Below are 18,047 nucleotides of genomic sequence, written 5' to 3'. Positions count from 1 at the left end.
GGGAGGGGTAAAACAAATGATTGATGACCTAGCTAGGCTTGAAAAATGGTCAAGAACGTGGCAACTACAGTTTAATGCTAAAAAAATGCAAAATCATGCACTTGGGTCTCAAAAACCCAAAGGCTAAGTATAGTATCAAGGGTACTATAATGCAAACTACTGAGGAGGAAAGGGATTTAGGAGTCACTATTTCAAGTGACTTAAAGGCAGGAAAGCAATGCAACAAAGCAATGAGAAAGGCAAGTCAGATGCTTGGTTGCATAGGGAGAGGAATAGGTAGCAGGAAAAAAGAAGTAATAATGCCACTGTATAGGTCATTGGTGCGGCCTCATCTGGAATACTGTGTCCAGTTCTGGAGACCATATCTCCAGAAGGATATAAATACATTAGAGAGTGTACAAAGAAGGGCAACTAAAATGGTGCATGGCCTACATCACAAAACTTACCCGGAAAGGCTAAAAGATCTTAACATCTATAGTTTGGAGGAGAGAAGGGAAAGGGGGGACATGATAGAAACTTTCAAATATACCAAAGGTTTTAACAAAGTTCAGGAGGGAAACATTCTTCAAAGGAAGAGAAGTATTAGAACACTAGGACATACACTGAAACTGGAGGGAGGCAGGTTCAGGGGAAATTTAAGGAAAAATTACTTCACAGAAAGGGTAGTGGATAAGTGGAATAGCCTCCCATCAGAGGTGGTAGAGGCTAAGACTGTAGAGCAATTTAAACATGCTTGGGATAGGCATATGAATATCCTTACAAAGAATTAAGGTTCGAAAAGGGTTGAGATTACCTAAAGGATAAAAAAAAGGGGCAGGCTAGATGGGCCAAGTTGTTCTTATCTGCTGTCAAATTCTATGTTTCTATGTAAGTCTACAACCAACCGACATTAGTAAAGGGAGTAGGTATAATAATGATTAACTTTTCCTCACATGAACCCTACAGCGTAATTTGCAATGTTAAGACCCTTTCAGCTGTTTAGAGCTTCTGTCTCAGGGAGGGAGTATGGGTGGTAAGAGTACATGGCAATATATAGACTATCTGTAAAAAAAATCCTGATAATTTACATGCCAACATTTCAGAAAATGACATGACAACCTAACTTCTCATAAAGCCCAACACTCTAATACAATCCCATAGATGATGTCTATATCCCATCACCCACAATATTGGCTGCACAAACATATAGGGGTCTACTTTGTAAAATATGCGGAAGTCACTTTCTAACTCTATAAGCCACTGTATTGTCGCTTGTTGGAGAGAGCAGGAAGAAAACTACCAGCAGATGTAATGCCATCCAGAGATGCACCTGTGAGGCCCTATACACAGGGCCGGTTTAATCTTTGTAGGTGCTTGGGGCACTTACGACAGGAGGGCCCTGGGGAAAGTGTGGGTGGGGGTATATATTAGATTGCGCATACTTCCCAACATGACCCATTCTAGGAGGGACAAAATTGACATCCCTCTTAATATATGATTGGTGTCATCTATGTTGAACTATGTAACTATGTAAAAAAAGATATTTCAACACAGGTGATTGCAATCAGAATTTTAGGCGGAAGTCCAGGAAAAGAGCATTTTGTCCCTCCTGGAATGGGTCATATTGGGAGGTATGGATTGTGGATATTTAATTTAAACCAGTGGTGTATATTAGACTTAAACTACAGATGTGTCCTCTTACGCATGAGCATACGTAAGCACGCTCCTGCCACAGTACACTTAGAACACCAAGCCGTCGCAGGCAGCACTTTTCAGAAAAGATGTGTAAGGACACATGTGTAAGAGTCTAATAATGTCTTGGTACTGTTTATAGCGCCACTTAATTGAAAGTCGACTATTTTATAAAATTTTCTTGTAGTGGAACAAAGACAACTTAAACAACCTTAAAATACACATAGAAAAATAAAATCTATAATTTATCTTGTCACATGCTAGAATAGCAGCAGCCTCTGTACTTCTTACACACTGGGACAGGACTTAGGACGACTCTGTGTGTGTCTCTCTCTAGCCCCTCATTAGATAAAAGGTTACACAGGATCCAGACGCACAGGCAGGGAGGAGGAGAAGCTGGGATTCCTGGGTCACTTACAGCTCTCTCCCCTTCCTATCTCTTCTTTGGTCAGGAAGCTCCGTCGGTAACTCATGAAACCTGATACTCCTGTGTGTCTACCTGCACTGCATACTGTCTTGCTCACATTCTGGCTGCCTGGTTCTGCTCCTGCATAAGCGGGAAAGCTGGTGATGTCAGTGTGCTCTGGCCGAGCGGTACCCTGACAATGGTGGGGCCCAGGGTACAGTATGCCCTGCGTACCTCCCTTAATCTGGCTATACCTATACAGTCTGCCCATTTGTAACCTTACCTCTGAATTATTGTATCTGTCCATTGCGACAATGTCTTCTATATAACATTTGTGGCCACATTTAGTGCAGGGTATTCCAAAACAAGATGATGTCTCTCTTCCCACTCTAATCCTGTTTATCAACAGAGCATAACTTAACCAGCACACAGTTGTATATTTTCAGCTCTTAAGGGTGCAACAACTCTGCAGCGATGTAAATGATACAATATCTGAATAAAACCCATTTTTTGCAGAATACTTACAGAAAAAGAGATTTATGGGAAGAACTTACCCTTGTTAAATCACTTTCTGCGAGGTACACTGGATTCCACAGGGAATAATATCGGGGTGTAGAGTAGGATCTTGAGCCGAGGCACCAACAGGCTAAAAGCTTTGACTGTTCCCAAGATGCTCAGCGCTGCCTCCTCTATAACCCCGCCTCCGTGCTCAGTTTTGTTAACCAGTCCAATGCAGTAGCAGGCAAAAGAGACGACAACCGTTAGTAGCCACATACACCACATTCTCACAACAGGAGAAGGTATCAGCGGCTAATGCTATACCAACCCAAAGAAGCTAAGTGCATCAGGGTGGGCGCCCTGTGGAATCCAGTGTACCTCGCAGAAAGAGATTTAACAAGGGTAAGTTCTTACCATAAATCTCCTTTTCTGCAGCGGGGTACACTGGTATTCCCCAGGGAATAACATCGGGGATGTCCTAAAGCAGTTCCTCATGGGAGGGGACGCACTGTAGTGGGTACAAGAACCCGGCATCCAAAGGAGGCATCCTGGGAGGCTTAAGTATTGAAGGCATAGAACCTTATGAACGTATTCACTGAGGATCACGTAGCCGCCTTGCACAATTGTCCAAGGATCGCACTGCGGCGGGCCGCCCAAGAAGGTCCAACAGACCGAGTAGAATGGGCGTTGATGGCAGCAGGAGCTGGAAGGCCAGCCTGTACATAAGCATGTACAATCACCATTCTAATCCATCTGGCCAAGGTCTGCTTGTTAGCAGGGCAGCCACGTTTGTGAAAACCAAACAGTACAAAAAGAGAATCAGACTTCCTAATGGAGGCTGTCCTCTTCACATAGATACGGAGAGCCCATACCATATCCAAAGACCGCTCTTTTGAGGATAAATCCGGAGAGACAAAGACCAGAACCACAATCTCCTGGTTAAGGTGGAAAGATGACACCACCTTAGGTAGATAACCAGGGCGCGTCCGAAGAACCGCCCGGTCACAGTGAAAAATCAGATCGGGGGACCTACAAGACAAGGCACCTAAATCTGATACCCATCTAGCAGAGGCAATAGCCAGCAGAAACAAGTCCTTGAGGGAAAGCCACTTAAGGTCCACAGATTCAAGAGGTTCAAACGGAGACTCTTGCAAAGCCTCCAGAACCACAGACAAATCCCAAGGAGCCAGAGGTGGGGCATAGGGAGGTTGAATCCATAAAACATCCTGAGTGAATGAATGAACATTAGGCAGAGTTGCAATTATTCTCTGAAACAATACCGACAAGGCAGAAATATGAACCTTGAGGGAGGCCAGCCGAAGGACCAAGTCCAGGCCCTGTTGTAGGAAGGCCAAAGGTTTGGACGTACTAAACTTGTAAACGTCATGATTGTTCGATGCGCACCAAGCAAAGTAAGAATTCCAGACCCTATGGTAAATCCGAGCAGAAGCCGGCTTACGGACCTTCAACATTGAATGATCGCCCAGAAAATCCTTTGGCCCTCAGTACGGAAGCTTTACGAACCACGCCGTCAAAGCCAGTCAGGCCAAATCCTGGTAAACACAAGGGCCCTGAATGAGGAGGTCTGATCATTACGGAAGCCTAAGAGGACTCTCTAGTGAGAGACCCTGTAGGTTTGAGAACTAATGCCGTCTGGGCCACGCTGGAGCTATTAGAAGAACTGCTTGAACTTCCTCACTACTCTGTGCAGGAGTGACACCGGAGGGAACATGTACGGCAGCCGAAAGTTCCATGGAATTGCCAGTGCATCCACGAACGCTGCTTGAGGATCTCTTGTTCTTGCTCTGAAAACCGGAACCTTGTGATTGTGTCGAGATGCCATCAGGTCTACATCTGGTAGGCCCCACTTGTCCACTGGGAGTTGAAATAATTCTGGATGAAGGCTCCACTCTCCGGTGTGTACGTCCTGACGACTGAGGAAGTCCGCTTCCCAGTTGAGGTCCCCCGGAATGAACACTGCCGATATGGCTAGCAGATGGCGTTCCGCCCATTGAAGAATCTTTGACACTTCCATCATAGCCATGCGGCTTCGAGTGCCACCTTGATGATTTATGTACGCCACCATGGTGGCACTGTCTGACTGTACTTGAACAGGCCTGTTCAGTACAAGATGCTGGGCCAGTTTCAGAGCATTGAACACGGCCTGCAAGTCCAGAATGTTTATGGGGAGAGACTCCTCCCTGGTCCACCGACCCTGAAGAGAGTGTTGCTCCAACACCACGCCTCAACCCCTCAGACTGGCATCCGTCATCAGAAGGACCCAGTAGGAGATCCAGAAGGGACGACCCCTGCTCAATCGTTGGTCCTGCAGCCACCAGTTCAGTGACAGACGGACCTCCGGAGACAAGGAGATCATTTGAGACCTGATCCGGTGAGGCAGGCCATCCCACTTGGCAAGAATCAGTTTCTGCAGAGGGCAGGAATGAAATTGAGCATACTCCACCATGTCGAAAGCCAACACCATGAGGCCTAGTACTTGCATTGCCGAGTGTATCGACACACCCGGCCGAGAGAGGAAGCAACGTATCTTGTCCTGAAGCTTCAGGACTTTCTCCTGTGACAAAAACAACCTCTGGTTGTGTGTATCCAACAACGCTCCCAGATGCACCATGTTCTGGGCAGGTACCAGGGATGATTTCTTCCAGTTGATGAGCCACCTGTGGGCTTGCAGAAACTGGACCATCAGATCCAAATGACGAAGGAGAACTTCTGGGGAATTGGCCAGGATCAGCAAGTCGTCCAGATACGGCAGGATCCGGATGCCCCGACGGCAGAGTGAAGCCGTCATAACTGCGATGACCTTCGTGAAAATTTGCAGAGCCGTGGTCAGACCAAATGGTAAGGCCCGGAATTGGTAATGGAGATTGCCAATAGCAAACCGCTGGTATTGCTGATGTGACATGGCAATAGGGATATGTATGTAAGCATCCTGTATATCCAGGGATACCATATAGTCCCCTGGTTCCATAGCCAGGAAAAAGAGCGAAGGGTCTCCATACGAAACTTGGAGACCCTCACAAACTTGTTCAAAGATTTGAGGTTGAGAATGGGCCATTCAGTTTGGGGACTAGGAACAGCGTTGAATAGTACCCCCTGTCCCTCTGAGCCAGAGGCACCAGAACTACCACTCCGGTGTCCAGGAGGGATTGTACCACTAAACGGAGAGTTGTTGCCTTCACCTGATCTGAAGGGATGTCCGTCAGACAACAGCGAGGAGGGGACGTGTCTTTAAGGATATAGCTTATCCGTGAGTGATGACTTCCCATACCAAAGCGTCTGAAGTGGTCTTCAACCATACCTGGTAAACTGTAGAAGTTGGCTTCCCAACTTGGGATCCCCCAGGGGGAGTCCCGCCCCATCATGCCGCAGGCTTGTCAGATTTGGAAGCCGGCTGACGGGTAGCCCAGGCACGTTTAGGCTTGGGCTTAGTGGTTTTGGAAGTGCGGGGCCGAATGAGTAGCACTAGGTAGACATACAGTCTTAGCAGACACCAAGTCAGCGACAATCTTGTTGAGATCCTCACCAAAAAGGATGTTTCCTTTAAACGGGAGCACCTCCAGGTTTTTCTTAGAGTCCAAGTCCACCGACCAGGATCGTAACCAGAGAATACGTCGAGCCAAAATGGATGTTGTAGCAGCCTTGACCGTCAGAACACCTGCATCTGAAGCTGCTTCTTTAATGCAATGAGATGCCATGACAATAAGAGAGACATTGTCTGGCATGTTCAGAAAAATTGGACGGAAACTCAGCCCCTATTTCCTGAGCCCACGCCTCAATAGCTTCTGCGGCCCAAGTAGCCGCAATGGTGGGCCTATGCGCAGCCATGCAAGGGTATATATAGCTTTTAAGCAGTCCTCCACACGCTTATCCATCAGCTCCTTGAGAGAAGTGACGGTAGTGACAGGCAGAGCAGATGACACCACCAGCCGAGCAATTTGCGAGTCCACCGGCAGTGGCGTTTTCCAATTTTTACTCAATTCTGCTGCAAGGGGATAGCGGGCTAGCATCTTCTTGTGCTGGGTGAATATCTTTTCTGGGTTCTCCCATTATTCCTGACATATGTCAACCAAGTGGTCAGAATGAGGTAAAACCAATTTAGTAACCTTCTGACGTTTGAACCTGTCCGGTTTCTTAGATGTAGTAGCAGGCTCAGGATCATCATCAATCTGAAGAATGAGCCTGATAGCCTCTAAGAGATCAGGAACATCCACCTGTGAAACAGATTCCTCATCAGAAACGTCATGATCAGAGTCTGTGGGGTCAGTATACATGCCATCTTCATTGGAAGAGGTATCCGGGAACATGTGTGGATTGAGAGGAAGTAACAGCCCGCTTAGAGAACTTCTTAGGTTTAGTCTTAGGCGGGCGAGGGTCAGAAATACATTTATCCAAAGAGTTATTCAATTGCTGTTACTGAGTGGACAGAGCATCTGTCCATGGCAGATTAACCGCAGGGACCATATAAGGCTGATAAGGCACAGGAGGTCCCATAGGGGGCGCAAGTCTAGTTACCAGCGTAGTCAGTAAATTAGAATTAGCAGACCAAGGCGGGCCTTGATGTGCCCCCGTTGTTACAAACTGACTAGGGGGTACAGAACCCCCAAATCCTGAACCCTCCACAGCCATGTTATCCTCAAATGCATCTGGGACATCATAACCGTGCACGGCGGAATCAGCCCCAGACCCATCGCCCCCTGTAGCTGACATGATATGAAAGCGTAAACCACGGGCGACACAGTACAATATCAGCAGATATAATACCTAACACAAACCCCCGTGCAGTGTGACAGCACAAACAAAGGATTTCTGAGGTAAAATGTGACTGAAAAACACAGAGAAAAATACAAAATACGGATATCCTGTGAAATACCTATATTATCTAATAACCCTGACGCACAGAGCTCCCTCGGGTTACAGAATATAGGGATAGCAGTAGGAGTAAGATACACGAAGTGGAGATCACCCAGCAGCTATATGTACACACACACACACAGTCACATGTACAATGCAGGAATTATGACAAACAATAAAACTGCACTGGACTAGCAATACTATTACTGGGTAAAGCTATGTATATAAACAGATAGATCAATGCACAGTAAAAACTGGATGAATATCACAGGGTACTTGTACTAAATAACCCTGAAGTATGCACTTGTTCTTAACTAACACTGTCTAAACGACATGTAGAATACTTAAGTGTCCCGTAAATGCACAGCACTGATGATGCAGGCGGCTTTACAGAGGAGGCATCACCCAGCAGTCCCAGAATCAGCGCAGTTGTGTGTAATGGCGCACAAATGCTGACAGGAAGTGAGGGAGACAGAGAGATGCAGCTCCAGGGCGGGAACATTTACTCTAAATGGTTCCCAGGGGCTGGGGGAGGGGCTACAGGCCAGAGCCTTATCCCCTTGCTGGACTTCACCACCGGGTTATGCAGGCCTTAATAAAATGGATTATAGCCTAATCCGACCTGTGCCCTTGCCCTGGTGATCTAGAGGAGTCCCTGTATGGCCACAGTGTCCACGCCAGCGCGCACGGCCCGCCTTTTAATGGCCGCGCCGGATTGCGATTTCCAGCGAGTCCCGCCTGGGGGACCCTCTTACCTCCTCCCTGAGTGCGGCCATGCGATCCCGGAGAACTTCGGTTAGTGTGTGTGCCCTGGGTGAAGAACTGGAGCCTCCGCTGTAAGTACCCGGCAACCAGGGACGCAGGAGTATACAGCGCCGCTGGGGGAGGTGATGGAGCTGCAGCAGGAGATATCAGAATGATATCTAGCACTAGAGTGCCTCTGCTGCAGCCCTTGAAGTCTTATATCTTCTTTAAAATAGCTCTTCTTAGGGCTGCTCGAGCAGCCCTGCCTGTTAGCTGCTTGCACGGCAGGCACCAACTTACAAACTGAGCTCCTGTGCATGGAGGCAGGGTTATAGAGGAGGCGGCACTGTGCATCTTGGGAACAGTCAAAGCTTTTAGCCTGTTGGTGCCTCGGATCAAGATCCTACTCTACACCCCAATGTTATTCCCTGTGGAATACCAGTGTACCCCGCTGCAGAAATAAGTTATGCAGTATGGCTTATGAATCAGTGTAATTTATCATTAATGATAAGGGAGGTTGTTACATTACTGTATCTTAGAGGAAGTCTCACCTAAATTTTGATAAGGGGAGTGACAGTTCCTACAATCTGGCTGAATTTCCTACACACCCCAGTAAATAAACACACCCTTGCACACAGTACATGTATCATACCAGTCGGGTAGGCTTATATTCTCCCTTTTTTCTAAGGTGATATGCTTTAATCTATATAATAAAATATCAACTGATTCAAGTGCTCACATTGTAAGTATTAAAACAAGTATTTATTTCTTATAAACAGATACACAATCATATTTTACAAAGCTGCGGAAACAATAAGGAAGTTAAAATAACTGACTTTATATTCCTTCTACTGTATCACTGGCGTATCTATAATGGGTGCAGTGTGTGTGGTGCACACGGGCCCCTGGGTCCAGAGGGGGCCCACACCGCACTCACTGCACCCATTTCTTCTATACTTACCTTTCCAGCGTCCATCGGTGACTGTGTGTGGGTCCCCTCCTCTCCTGTAGCCGTCACCGCCGCTGCTAGCACTCTCAGCGCTGAGACTTTGGCACAGTGCCAGAGTCTACAGCGCATGCGCAGGACTCCGGAAAAATGGTGCGGCGGCCATTTATTAGAGTCCTGCGCATGCGCTGTAGACTCTGGCACTGTGCCAGAGTCTCAGCGCTGAGAGTGCTAGCAGCGGCGGTGACGGCTACAGAAGAGGAGGGGGCCCAGACACGGAGTCTGCACACGGGTCCCCTCTTCTCTAGAAACGCAGCTGTACTGTATATTAGCTGCCAGTTATTGTATAGATGTGTCTTTTAGAAGCACGTTTTCCTGATGGTCCTCAACTGGCATAGTATGCTGGGACTTGCAATACCACAGCAGCTAGAAAGTCTCAGGTTACCTGTATCCACATCACAATAGTTCTTGCTATTTGCCTCCATAAACATAACTACTATGGCTTAAGAACTTGGTCATTAAGCCCAGTGCACAACAGAGTAACTTGCCTCTCACAGCAAGTCTCAGACCTACTGAGCCACTTAATATTGTTGGTGTTGTGGGCCCTGCCTGTCAACTGTATGATCATCAAGGCCACCAATGACTTGTTGCTGGAGTGCTCTTACTGCCTGGCAATGCCAGGACAAGTGGTGGGAAAGGTAGAGGTAGACCAAACACCTACCCCCATGTAACATAGTTGGGCCTGGGGCATAGTGCCCACAGATGTGTGGTCAATACTTGAGGGCACTTGGTGTCTAGTGCTCAATATCAATGCCAATGAGCCCAGAAAGAACACCGGAACCCCACCTTACTTGTTCTAGCCATCCTTGGTGGACACAGAGGGTGCAACCAGAGATATCTCTTTATCATGGGAAGTCCACTGTGCACGCCGCTCCCAAGAGTGTCCCGCATTGCTAAACTTGACATACATTTGGTGCTCACATGACTCTTGCTGGCATCTTACTCTTGACATTAGTGAGTTCACCCAATGAGCAAGGGGGCCAGTGTAAGTTATTTTATGAAATGCAATCTTGCAGTTCTGAGACTTTCATGTTCTCCTGTTGCTGTAACATCTTCTTACTCTTCATCTAGTGTCTTCTCTCCTTTTCTCAGTAGTATTACAGTAGTATGCTGGGACTTGCAATACCACAGCAGCTAGAAAGTCTCAGGTTACCTGTATCCACATCACAATAGTTCTTGCTATTTGCCTCCATAAACATAACTACTATGGCTTAAGAACTTGTTTTGTGTTGTTGTAGAGGTAAGTAATGCTTGCTGGGATGTTGGGAGTTTGGCACGTTGCCTACCCCTGGTCTATTGCAGCCTCTAGGAATATCTAGCAATGTGAGAAATTATAGGTTAACTCTGTACTGAATAACATAGTTAATGAGAAATTTGTTATTTTTGTTAAATACATTAGCAGTGCGAAAAACATCACGCTAATAAAAAATAAATCACCCACACTAACTCCTTCAGAATTACTGAGATACAGTGCAGCTTCCAAGGTGACAGCTGTTGGGTGTTAAAGGGTGGGTGCTGCATGGTAGGGCAGAATCAATGCGTTCAGACCTCGCTAAGCATTCTCATTAAATCCTCCTGCCACTAATGCTTGCTGTAGTAGAAAAAAAATAAAAAAAATAAAAATATATGTGTGTGTGTGTGTGTGTGTGTGTATGTGTGTATATATATATATATATACATACATACACACACTTTACTTCTCATTTGAACATACTGGAAGGAATGGGTGCAGATGCACTATGCAATCGTTACTGTAAACTAGAATATATAAGAGATATTACAAGAGGTTGTTAGCATATAGTTGGCCAATAATATGGGCTTGCGCACCGCGTCGAGGTCACCTCGATCGAGCAAGTCCCTACACTTTGGGGTTCACATCCTCGGTGCAGGATTTACAACAGGATTTAGCAGTTGTATACTGAATACTGAGGACATACAGCATATTAGTGTGTACTTTTGTATCCTTTAACACACTTTTAAGGAAAAAAAATCATGTGTACAAGTCTTTTAAAGCTGTCTAACAACTATACATGTACACATGATTTTTTTTTCCTTAAAGGTGGCTGTAATTTCATCCACCTATCCTTCAGCGGTACATGTAGCCTACACCTTGACCTGAGCTATTGGAGTGCCACATTAGACAACAAGGGGCAGGAGTGAATAGTCACAGTGGTGGAGAGGATTGGGGGAAGATTCAAACCAACTAAGCTGGAATTGTGTGGTGAAGGCGGCACACAATTATATATGAGCTGCTGCCATCTGTCACAATCCACTGCAGTACTGCTGTCCTACAAGTGGTGCTACTCTCTCCAGTGGTACTACTACGCAATGCCCCAGCCAGTCTGGTCCCATGTTCTGTTGATGATCCTCCAGGCCAGTGTTAATTGCTTCATTCAGCAGCTATAGGCTGCATCTTGCTGGTTCTAATTAAAAAACCTGCTCCACACACAGTGCCTTCTGGGCCAGATCATGGTGTCAGGTTTGTTGCTTCAGGATCACTGTACCAGGGAAGACTCTTTATGGACATACTTCCATTACTAATTGTGCCTGGTTGCGCTATGCCATTGTGAATGCAGTTGGTTTCCAAGCGATTACAATGTTTTAATATTGCTGTTATACCAGTAATACACTATTTTACGTTATTTTTATTCTGGTGCTAAATTGGAAAAATGTAAGGATTGTGCTGGAAAGAGTTACTTCTACAAATCTGTTATATAGTTAGTGAAAGGAGAACATGTTTCTATGGGTGAGCTAAACACAATATACAAACAATGTTACACGTGCTTGTGATTCTCTTCTGTTATATGAGAAACTATCTGATATGAAGCCGGGTGTGGATCATTGGTACGACCCTGTCAGTCATTAGATCCACTACTATTGGTCGACAGTGACTAGGTCGACGCAGTCATGAGGTCAACACGGAAAAGGTTGACATGTAAAAAGATCGACATGAGTTTTTTTTGTGCCATTTTCTTCGTAAAGTGACAAGGAACCCCAATTAGTGCACCGTGTCCCCTCGCATGGCTCACTTAGCTCGCCATGCTTCAGGCAAGATGCCTCACTCTGCTACCGCTGCGCTCGGCACAGGTTACTATTCCCAATCGTAGTCCATGTGGATCGTAAAGTAAGAAAAAGTTTACATTTTTTAAACAAAACCTCATGTCGACCTTTTCATGTGTCGACCTTTGCCATGTCGACCTAATGACCGTGTCGACCTAGTGCATGTCAACAAGTAGTGGTCGACCTAATGACTGTCGACCTAAGGACTGGATACCTATGGATATATATGGTATATACTGGATATACCTATCCCTCATTGATGACCAGCAAAAGTCTAATAAGCACCTTTGGGTAGAAAATGTTTTGATTTCTATGTATAGAGATCTTGGGGGGTGAGCAGTAGATGTGTTCAGGAGTAGGATCCAATGCGCACATACAGGCAGTGCGCATTGGGCATAGCGTTTTGTCATGCACAGGTGTGAATCTGTGACTCTCAGCTGTGCAGGTTTGCAGCTCCGCTCAGTTCATTCTTTCCTTCACTGAGCATCTGCTGCAGATACAGACCACCCCCATCTTCTTTCATTGGTGGAGAGAGGGACCGGCTCTAGGGCTGTAGGCGGCAGCGGCCACAATACAGACCTGCCACCGCCGGATACTGGGGCCGCATCCTGAGTGTTATGCGGTATGGGCAGCAATAAAATATGCCCCTAAACTAAAAGCCCCAACCCCACATCAGCCCACCGGAAGGGAAATAGCTGCCGCAGGCAGGAGTACTATAGATTAGAAAGAGAGGAAAGTGAGTGAGGTGCAGGGGTGAGTGATGGATGGAAGGAGGGAGTGAGGTCCCACGGTGAGTGATGGCAAGAGGCAGAGGTGCAGGGGTGTTTGTCTGCTGGAGATGAACATAAAAATCATTGAAATGATTACAATGTGGTTTTCACAATTGTGTAAGTAATTTTCCGAGGCCGGTTTTAGGCTAAAGCTGGGTACACACTAGACGATATGTAGTCCAATCCGGAGGATCGGACTAACATATCGGGTACACCATCTAGTGTGTACATGCTATGTCACTGCCGATGCACGCTCCTGGGCATTGTCAGCTGCATCTTCCATCAAAATAAGACAACTCTAGCTGGCCCTCGCCGCCACTCTGTCGCTGCCTGCATCTGCAAAAGTGTATGCAGGCCCCCCCACCGGGTCTCTTCACCCACAATGTTGCTGGGTACACACATCGTATAGTGTGTAGCCAGCTAAAGTATCATCATGATCAGTAGTCAGGGGCTGGTGGCAGGGACTATATATAAAGGTGTGTTATAATGACAGAAATCCCACTAACATGATTGGATACACCAGATCACATGATGTGCATTTTTTCCCCAATGATTGATCGCACACCTGAACTATTTCCAACTGTTACCAAAACCCATTACAGAGTCACAGCTGTATCACGCCACACCAGTAAACACTAGCATCATTCAGAGACACTACTCACAGAAAAGAATCACATTCCTGCCTCACTGATATCCTGCTCCCCCTCCTCCCTCTTCCATAATACTCCGCTCAGGAAGGGGGGCGGATTTTTTTCTGTGAAACTCCACCCTTTGAGCAGAGTACTGTGGAAGAGGGAGGAGGGGGGGCAGAATAGGAGCCACAAACTGCGGCAGCGGGTGCCCCGTGCGATCGCACGGCTCACCCTCTGCTAGGAACGGCAGTGCCCAGTGCGACTGAGCCTTCCACTTCCACATGAAAGGTGTGGCATACTGTCTTTTTCTTTACATTTTGCATCTTATTCTCATTGCAAATGATTAAAAAAACACTCACTGTACTAGAGACACTGGACTGTGACTTTAACCACACAGGAATAAGATTTAAAGACATACAAAGTCGCAGACGAAGTATGAGGCTTCCTGCATCTTCCTACAAGCCTGCTGTGTGTTTGGGCACTCCATCAGTACAGTGGACCAGAGCACCTCCAAACAAAAAGAATGTTTACCAGAGCCTGGGATAAGGGCCCTCATTCCGAGTTGTTCGCTCGGTATTTTTCATCGCATCGCAGTGAAAATCCGCTTAGTACGCATGCGCAATGTTCGCACTGCGACTGCGCCAAGTAACTTTACTATGAAGATAGTATTTTTACTCACGGCTTTTTCTTCGCTCCGGCGATCGTAATGTGATTGACAGGAAATGGGTGTTACTGGGCGGAAACACGGCGTTTCAGGGGCGTGTGGCTGAAAACGCTACCGTTTCCGGAAAAAACGCAGGAGTGGCCGGGGAAACGGTGGGAGTGCCTGGGCGAACGCTGGGTGTGTTTGTGACGTCAACCAGGAACGACAAGCACTGAACTGATCGCACAGGCAGAGTAAGTCTGGAGCTACTCTGAAACTGCTAAGTAGTTAGTAATCGCAATATTGCGAATACATCGGTCGCAATTTTAAGAAGCTAAGATTCACTCCCAGTAGGCGGCGGCTTAGCGTGTGTAACTCTGCTAAATTCGCCTTGCGACCGATCAACTCGGAATGAGGGCCAATGTGTTCTCAGAAAGTTCAGTTCTCTTTCCTACTGGTCTGTACATATACAGTGCATCCAGAAAGTATTCACAGCGCTTCACGTTTGCACATTTTCTTATGTTACAGCCTTAATCTAAAATGGAATAAACTAATTTTTTCCCTTAAAATTCTACACACAATGGGGGTCCTTCCGAGTTGATTGCACGCTTCAACTTTTTGCAGCCTGTGCGATCAACTAGACGCCGCCTATGGGGGAGTGTTTTTTTGCATAGCAAGGCTGCGAATGCTTGTGCAGCCCTGCTATGCAAAAAAAGTTTTGTGCAGAACAAGACCAGGGTATGAGTTACTTACCCTGTGCAATGAATCCAGCATTGATGGTCCCGGAATTGACGTCAGATATCCGCCCTCCAAACGCCTGGACATGCCTGCGTCCGCCGCACCACTCCCAGAAAACGGTCAGTTGACACCCCGGAACGCATTCCTCCTGTCAATCTTCTTGTGGTCACCGCTGCGATTGGTTTCTTCGCTAGCAGCGTCGCTGCCCGGCGACGGACATCACCGGGCAACGACGCGCCTGCGCAATGCGGCCGCAGCGCATGCTCAGTTCCGACCCGATCGCACGCTGCGCTTCGTCGCAGCCGTGCGATCGGGTCGGAATGACCCCCAATACCCCATAATGACGTAAAAAAAGGTTTTTTGAGATTTTTGCAAATGTATTACAAATAAAAACCTAAGAAATCACATGTACATAAGTATTCACAGTCTTTGCTCAATACTTTGTTGATGCACCTTTGACAGTAATTACAGCCTCAAGTCTTTTTGAATATGATGCCACAAGCTTGGCACAACTATCTTTGGGCAGTTTCGCCCATTCCTCTTTGCATCACCTCTCAAGCTCCATCAGATTGGATGGGAAGCGTCGGTGCACAGCTATTTTCAGATCTCTCCAGAGATGTTCAATCAGATTCAAGTCCTTCACAGAGATGTCCTGAAGCCACTCCTTTGACATCTTGGCTGTGTGCTTAGTGTCATTGTCCTGCTGAAAGATGAACAGTCGCCCCAGTCTGAGGTCAAGAGCGCTCTGGAGCAGGTTTTCATCCAGGATGTCTCTGTGCATTGCTGCATTCATCTTTCCCTCTATCCTGACTAGTCTCCCAGTTCCTGCCACTGAAAAACATCCCCACAGCATGATGCTGCCACCACCATTCTTCACTGTAGGGATGGTATTGGCCTGGTGATGAGTGGTGCCTGGTTTCCTCCAAACATGACGCCTGGCATTCACACCAAAGAGTTCCATCTTTGTCTAATCAGACCAGAGAATTTTGTTTCCCATGGTCTGAGAGTCCTTCAGGTGCATTTTGGTAAACTCCAGGCGGGCTGCCATGTGCTTTTTACTAAGAAGTGGCTTCCGTCTGGCCACTCTACCATACAGACCTGATTGGTGTATTGCTGCAGTGATGGTTGTCTTTCTGGAAGGATCTCCTCTCTCCACAGAGGAATGCTGTAGCTCTGACAGAGTGACCATCGGGTTCTTGGTCACCTCCCTGACTAGGACCCTTCTCCCCTGATCGCTCAGTTTAGACGACCGGCCAGCTCTAGGAAGAGTCCTGGTGGTTCCAAACTTCTTCCATTTACAGATGATGGAGGCTACTGTGCTCATTGGGATCTTCAAAGCAGCAGATATTTTTCTGTGTCCTTCACCAGATTTGTGCCTCAAATGTCTCGGAGGTCTACAGACAATTCCTTTGACTTCATGCTTGGTTTGTGCTCAGACATGCACTGTTAAGTGTGGGACCTTATATAGAGAGGCGTGTGCCTTTCTAAATCATGTCCAATCAACTGAATTTACCACAGGTGGACTTCAATTAAGCTGTAGGAACATCTCAAGGATGATCAGTGGAAAGAGGATGCACCTGAGCTTAATTTTGAGCTTCATGGCAAAGGCTGTGAATACTTATGTACATGTGATTACAAAAAATCACAAAAAAACTTTTTTTTCACATTGTCATTATGGGGTATTGTGTGTAGAATTTTGAGGGAAAACATTAATTTATTCCATTTTGGAATAAGGCTGTAACATAACAAAATGTGGAAAAAGTGAAGCGCTGTGTATACTTTCCGGATGCACTGTATTATGGGATGTTTAACCTTTTACTTGCAGGGGCAGTGTCGGACTGGGGTATGAAGGGCCCACCGGAGGAATGCAGTGATAGGGGCCCACACTTAGGGGTATGGCCAGTCTACAAAGGGGGTGTGGATAGCCTCCACAGAGGCTTGAAATGCACAATAGTTTTGGGCAGTGTAATGCAATATATCTACCATGTACAATACAAGTGCACAGTCTGGAACCTGATCCCTAGAGGAAGGAGTGGGCCCTCGGGCAGTGGGGCCCACCGGTGGTTTCCCCTGTACCCCTGTGGGACAGTCCGACCCTGTGCAGAGGTGTCCTGGATTGGTGGTCCAGGACAAATTCAAATGATATACGGTCAATGTAATAGGCAAAACAAGTGATGGTGGCTGCCAATCATAAAATATGTGGACAAACAATAGTGAATCCTGTACCCACACCACATATCTAACCCTAAGGATTACATACAGTATAAACACAATTTACTTTGTTTAATATTTTTTTCTGAATTTCTCAATAAAGCAACTTTTGGCCTAGGGGGGCAGTGAATGAAATTCTGATACTCTAGTGCCCCGTGACTCAAAAAAGTTTGGGAACCACTGGTCGATACTATAGACCATCTATATTGTTAATTATTAATAATGTATTGCATAAACTACACAGTCTATAACAGGCATTCCCAACCATGGTCCTCAAGGCACACTAACAGTGCATGTTTTAGTGATATCCAGGCTGCAGCACAGATGACTTAATTAGTAGCTCAGTTATTTTGATTTAACCATCTGTGCTGCAGCCTGGATATCACTAAAACCTGCACTGTATGTGTGCCTTGAGGACCGTGGTTGGGAATGCCTGGTCTATAAGGAAACTAATGTGTTCATATATATCAGAAGCCAAAGCTAGGATTTTCCACCACTCCCTGCGACAACTGGACTGGCTACAATGCTTTGTAGAGCAGGGGAATTAGATTGTGGTATGGTACCCACATCCAGAAATAACCCCCCCCCCAAAAAAAACAAAACAAAAAAAAAACATTCAGCTCAGGCAGACTTGTCCTACTACCACATCTAATGGCTTTCCGTGATAGCAGTCCCTGTATATGTCTGAAGTATTACATATACTGTACTGCACTTTGTATGATAATTAGTCTTTGTACTAAGAATTGGAGAGAGATAAAGTACTAGCCAATCAGCTCCTAACTTTCATTTTTCAACC

The sequence above is a fragment of the Pseudophryne corroboree genome, chromosome 1 (assembly GCF_028390025.1).
Source record: "Pseudophryne corroboree isolate aPseCor3 chromosome 1, aPseCor3.hap2, whole genome shotgun sequence".
NCBI lineage: Eukaryota > Metazoa > Chordata > Amphibia > Anura > Myobatrachidae > Pseudophryne > Pseudophryne corroboree.
The sequence above is the reverse complement of the archived record's forward strand: the minus strand, read 5'-3'. Positions refer to the sequence as shown.